The sequence below is a fragment of the Arachis hypogaea genome, chromosome 20, assembly GCF_003086295.3.
Source record: "Arachis hypogaea cultivar Tifrunner chromosome 20, arahy.Tifrunner.gnm2.J5K5, whole genome shotgun sequence".
NCBI lineage: Eukaryota > Viridiplantae > Streptophyta > Magnoliopsida > Fabales > Fabaceae > Arachis > Arachis hypogaea.
Genome location: NC_092055.1, coordinates 91,553,610 through 91,559,641, shown reverse-complemented (window position 1 = coordinate 91,559,641; position 6,032 = coordinate 91,553,610).

The following is a 6,032-nucleotide window of genomic DNA, read 5'->3' as shown; positions in this document are numbered from 1 at the left end:
AACTGTACACTTGGGAATCCCTTTGGTTGGTAAGTAAAACAGTCAGAAGGTGCCACAGCTAAAGGAAACCCAAGAAGAGCTAGAACCACCAGAGTCATATGAGACCAGCAACAAAATTTCCCTGGAAAAAGAGGCCACAAGGAGTAGGGTAGTGTTAAAAGAAACAAGGAAGAAGGCACCAAGGGGATGGAGGAACAAAAAGATCCCTACAGAGAATTTCTCTCCAGGGGATAAAGTGATCTCAGCTCATCTCCTAGCTATTCCACCTCATCTCCCCACCATCCCATCTCAGCTGCCTAAAGTTTTCACCATCAGCAGAATTCTCTCCTTAGAACATGTGGAGATCCTTAATGAAGCCAATGGAGATAGATTCACTGCGAGGGGAGAAGATTTGAAGCATTACCAACCACCCTGACAAAGGCAGAACGTCAAGCTAGTGATGCTAAAGAAGCACTTCATAGGAGGCAACCCATGTTTTATATGCTTTTAAAGTAGTTAACAAAGCAAGGTTCATGAATTCCAAATCAACTTTGACATACACTTAAATGAATTCTTGTATACAACATATAGTGAAGAACAAGTTTGGTGTTCAAGGCACATTAAGAGAACATAAATGCAATTCATATCATGTCACTCTTAGAACCTTGAACAAATCTTTTTACACCACATGGCCACAAACTAAGTTTAGTGTCACCAATGTTGCATACATGGACAGTTAAATAGTCGGTTGGTTTGCATTCATGAATAGCACTTAGTTAGTTAAAAATAAAAAAAATTTAAAAAGTAGTTATTCCACTTTTTAATTTTTGCCCACTTTTTTAATTTTTGCCGCCACTATCCAAAATTCATTAGTTACATTCCTTTTATCTTGTAGGAGAAATGAAGAGAAGATTGGAAGGAATTGATGGGACAATTGAAGAAGGAGGGTTCGGCCACTTCACAAAGGGGACTATACACATATCCTCAAAGGGAATGCATTGGGAAATGTTGCCATGCAACATTGGAGGAATAAAACGCTTGGAAACTGAACCAACCCCATCATAAAAGTGATGATCCTTGTGCCCATCCCACGCTAAACCCCATCCGTTCATTATTAGACTACACTATCAATCCACACCTTTCATTTACTCACCACTTTTCTATATAAGTGGTTATTACTCCGTACCCCTTCACATTCCAATTCTCAATTCTTCATACTTCTTACTCTCGGAACACACCTTCAACACCTCTTACTCCATCGAATCATCCATACTTCGATAAATTCAAATTTAAAAGTCACTCATGGCATCGTCCAACTCTAAAAGAAGAAAAGGGAAGGAGCCTATGGAGCAACGCCCTTTTGATGAGAAGAAGTTCAGAACCTTTCACCATGCATTACAATTTGGGTGGATGGCTGATAAGGAGATCATATATGAGCTAGGCTTTCAAGTCAAGAAAACTGAGTGCCCCGAAATTGCAGAGAAGGTGGAAAAGAGAAGATGGGAGCTCCTCACTGATCCGGTAACAAAAGTAAACGCAACTCTTGTAAGAGAGTTTTATGCAAATGCAGTCAGATATGATAAGGCAGATGAGTCCTATATAAGCTTTGTAAGAGGGGTGATCGTGGATTTTAGACCCATGAGTATCATGAGGGCGTTAAAGCTACGAACAATACCATTTGCAGAAGAGAGCTATCAGTCCAAAATAGATAGCAGTCCCAATTATGCTGATGCACGGAAAACTTGTCTCACAACAAATTTCCTTTGGCAAGTGTACCGAATTTGTCGTCAAGTAAAAACTCACAATAGAGTGAGGTCGAATCCCACAAGGATTGATTGATCAAGCAACTTTAATTAGAGGACTGTTCTAGTTGAGCGAATCCAGAATTTGAGTTGAGAATTGTAGAAAATAAAATGGCGGGAAGGTAATTGACAGGAAAGTAAATGCTAGAATTATAGATCTGAAAGTAAATGACTGAAGGTAAATTGCAGAATTGTAAATGGGAATGGGGGAATTGCTCATTAAAGTAAATAACAGAAATTAAAGAGAATGGGTAAGATCAGAAATGGGGAGTTCATTGGGCTTAGGAGATGTTGCATTCTCCGGATCAATTTCATTTTCATCTCTTCCTCAATCAATGCACTCATTGATCTCCTTGGCAATCTTAAGTGATTGAATTACAATTTCTTGTAATTCAATCTCTCAAATCTTGATCAATAGCCAATTCCTTGGTCAATTGCTCATGAGAAGAGATGAAGTATGGTCACTGATTATACCACATGCATTTTCCAAACCAAGTGTTGAGAGGATTATAGTCACATATCCATCCAAACCCAATTTGGTCCAGCATGAGAAAGCATTTCTAGCTTGATCTCTTCATTCCTCTTTCAAGGTTCAGAAGAGATCCAAGTATGAATAGCTTCTTTTTCAAGATAACTACTCAATTGGATAAAGATCGAAAGCTTTCAAGTAAAATCAAGAGAAAAGATAGAAGAAGAATAATGAAAACTAGTATTGATCCATCAAATTATAACAGAGCTCCCTAACCCAATGACAGGGGTTTAGTTGTTCATAGTTCTGGAAAATGAAAACAAGATGGAGAATACATGATGAAAACTTAGAAGTGCAGAGAAAGTAAATACAGAGAGTAATTCCTATGCTAAGAGTCTCCCTATAATTTCTAACTCTCCAAAATATTTCAAAGCTACTCCTATATATACTACTCTTCTGTTCTTCTAGTTGATTCTTCAAGTCTTGGGCCTTTGGGTCTTGAGTTTGAAGCAGTTCTCTTCTTCATTGGGCTTAGCTTTTACTTGCAGAGAGAAAGTATGAAGTGGGCAGGGGCTTTGGCTCAGGAAGTTAGTGGTGTTAACGTTCAGTGAAAATATGGGTTCGAGAACGTTAGTGACAATCACCTTTTTCACTAACGTTCCACACCAAAGTTAAAAGCCACGTTAACCTCAACGTTAGTGGCACAAACATTGCCACTAACGTTTCCACTATGTCCTTCGCACATGTTATTGGGACTCAACTTTCCCAATAACGTTGAGAAGCCTCCCCCTTCCCTACGTTAGAGTCCACGTTAACTTAGTTAACGTGGCTCTTTTAACGTAGGCTTGCCATCCTTCGAGAACGTTAGTGACACTTACCATTGTCACTAACGTTCCGAATTGCCCCTATTTTCCACGTTAGAGTCCACGTTAACTAGGTTAACGTGGCTTCTAACGTGGCCTTGCTAGCCATCTCCAACGTTAGTGACAAAGTTGAGTGTCACTAACGTTGGCTCATCTTTCCCTTATCCACGTTAGCTTCCACGTTAACTAAGTTAACTTAGTTAACGTGGGAGTTAACGTGGCTCATGGTGGCATGTGTGGCTCCTTCCAACGTTAGTGACAATGTTGGGTGTCACTAACGTTGGCGATCACCTTCTTTCTTCACGTTAGCTTCCACGTTAACTAGGTTAACGCGGGAGTCAACGTGGCTCATTGGGGGCTTGTGTTCTTCCAACGTTAGTGACAATGTTGGGTGTCACTAACGTTGTCGACCACTTTGTTCCTTCACATTAGCTTCCACGTTAACTAGGTTAATGTGGGAGTTAACGTGGCTTAATGTGCTTTGGCCAGCACCTCTTTGGGTTACTAAATGCTCTGTGGTGAGGGTTACTCTTGATAGTGGACTTTCAGCTGATAATCCCGGGTTAGTTAACCCAAGTTTCCAAGTGATAAGGCACCCCTAAGAGCTTATTCATCCAAGTAGATCCCTCACACAGGAGCACCACAGACACATGCTTCAAGATTAAAACCATTGGTGCCTAGCCTTATTGCTTACTATTTTTCTTTTATTCCTCAACTTTGATTGTTCTTTCCCTTTTTCTTATTAGGATCTTCTTATTTATCTAGTCTCCTGGGGCGTGTCTCAAGCATAGTATTCATGACAGATAGTTATCTTCCCACCTTATGGTTGAACCAACTTAGCTAACTTATGACCACACCACAAACTCATGGACTTACTCCCTAGTATGAACTCCACTCTGGTCTTTTTAAAACAATCATTCTTTTCATTTGATTCAAAAGGGACAAGCATACATGTAAGTAAAGAAATGATGCAGTGACATAGAGACTAGCACACAGAGACCTCTTCAACACACAAACTAAAAAAAAACAGAATTTAAAAAGGTTTAAACTAATCATGGAAGCAAGTTCTATTTCATACGAGATCTTCCTTATTTAAAACTTAGAATAAGATGGACCAAAGAAAGAACTTCACCACCTTTTACTCTTGTGGATGTCCATGCTTTCCTCCTTGTTTGTCTTCTTTGTGTCCTCTTGCATTCCCTCTCATCCGTGCCAATCTTGCTTGCTTCCAATCCTCAAGTGCCTTTCTTACTGATTCATGACTCTCTTCCACCCTTTGTCTTTCTTCTCGTGCTAATTCATCCCTCATTTCTTCATACCTTGTGATTCCTGGCTACAATATAGGCAGTTGTCCTACCAAGTAACCAAGCCTAGCTTGAGTATTTATATGATGCCCAGTCTCGCTCATGTAAACTCCTTCTGCGAATGCCCTTTGCTCGTCCAATAGTTCTGCCTGTTCTATTTGTCTTCGATGCATCTCATGTATATGTGCACCTTGATGTGCTTGGATGTTGATTAGCCTCTGGATGGATTCTTGTTACTCATTTTGCCTTTGTTCCATCTTGTGAAATGTTTCATTCCATTGTTGTCCTTGACTCAGTTGCTGATCCATCATTTGCTTTTGCCAATCCCCTTGTTGAGTCATCCATCTTGAGAGTGACTCCTCTTGCTGCCCCATCATCTGTAATTGAAGTTCTCTCTGTGCTCCTTGGCTCTCCAAATATTGTTGAGATAGTCCACTAATGGCCTCCTGCAATTGATGCATATCCAAAGTGGTTGGTGCTTGCCCTTCTACGGCTTGTCCTTCTACTACTTGAGGGGTTGTCCTCTTCCTTTGCTTCCGTTGAGGTAGGGGGATGCAGTGGCATGCATTCGTTGAACGGTTATTGGAATGCCCTCTTTTATCCACACGGGATCCTCATCTTCAAACACCACCCCAGCTTTTTTGCACAGTCGGTAAATAGTGCTGGGGTAACATAACGTTCCTCTTGAGTCGCTTTTCTCTGCCATTTTTCTAATGCCTTCTGCTATGAGTTCATGAACCTTGATTTCTCTTCCTTTGAGTATACAGTGTACCAGTGTGGCTCTCTTGAGATTCACCTCCGAGTTGTTCGCTGCTGGGAGGATGGACCTCCTTACAATCTTGAACCATCCCTTTGCTTCCAGAGTAAGATCTGCTCTCTTGATGAACCTTGGTCTCCTATCTGCATATCTTTCCCAGTCAGCTCCTGGTACACAAATGTCTTGCACAATCTGATCATGATTAGGGTTGTTGTCCATCCTTGAATGATAACTCTCTTCTTCAAACGGTATGGACCGCAGTTTTAATGCCTTCATGACACTCATGGGGCCAAAATCCACAATCTTTCCTCTCACAAAGCTTGTATATGACTCATCTGCCTTATCATAACGGACCGCATTTGCATAAAACTCTCTTATAAGATTTGCATTCACCTTAATGACCGGATCAGTGAGGAGCTCCCATCTTCTCTTTTCTACCTTCATTGTAATTTCAGGACACTCAGTTTTCCTAACTTGAAATCCTAGCTCATAAATGATTTCTTTATCAACCATCCACCCGTATTGCAATGCATGATGCAAGCTTCTGAATCTCTTTTCATCATACGGGTGTTGCTCTATAGGTTCCTTCCCCTTCCTTCTTTTAGAGCTTGAAGATGCCATGATTGAGGGTTAATGTATGGAGTTGGCAAGGGTGTGGAGACTTTTGGTTGTTTAGGGTTGAGTGCAATGAAGGTGGTGAGGGAGAATGTGTTTAAATGGTTAGGAAATGCTTTGCTCCGACATGGATAGGTGTGAAGAGTGGATATGGAGTGTGGAGCTAGGGTACGGATCAAGGATCACTTTTATAGAAAGGTTGTGAGTGAATGGAGGGTGTGGATTGATGGAGTGGTTGTTTGA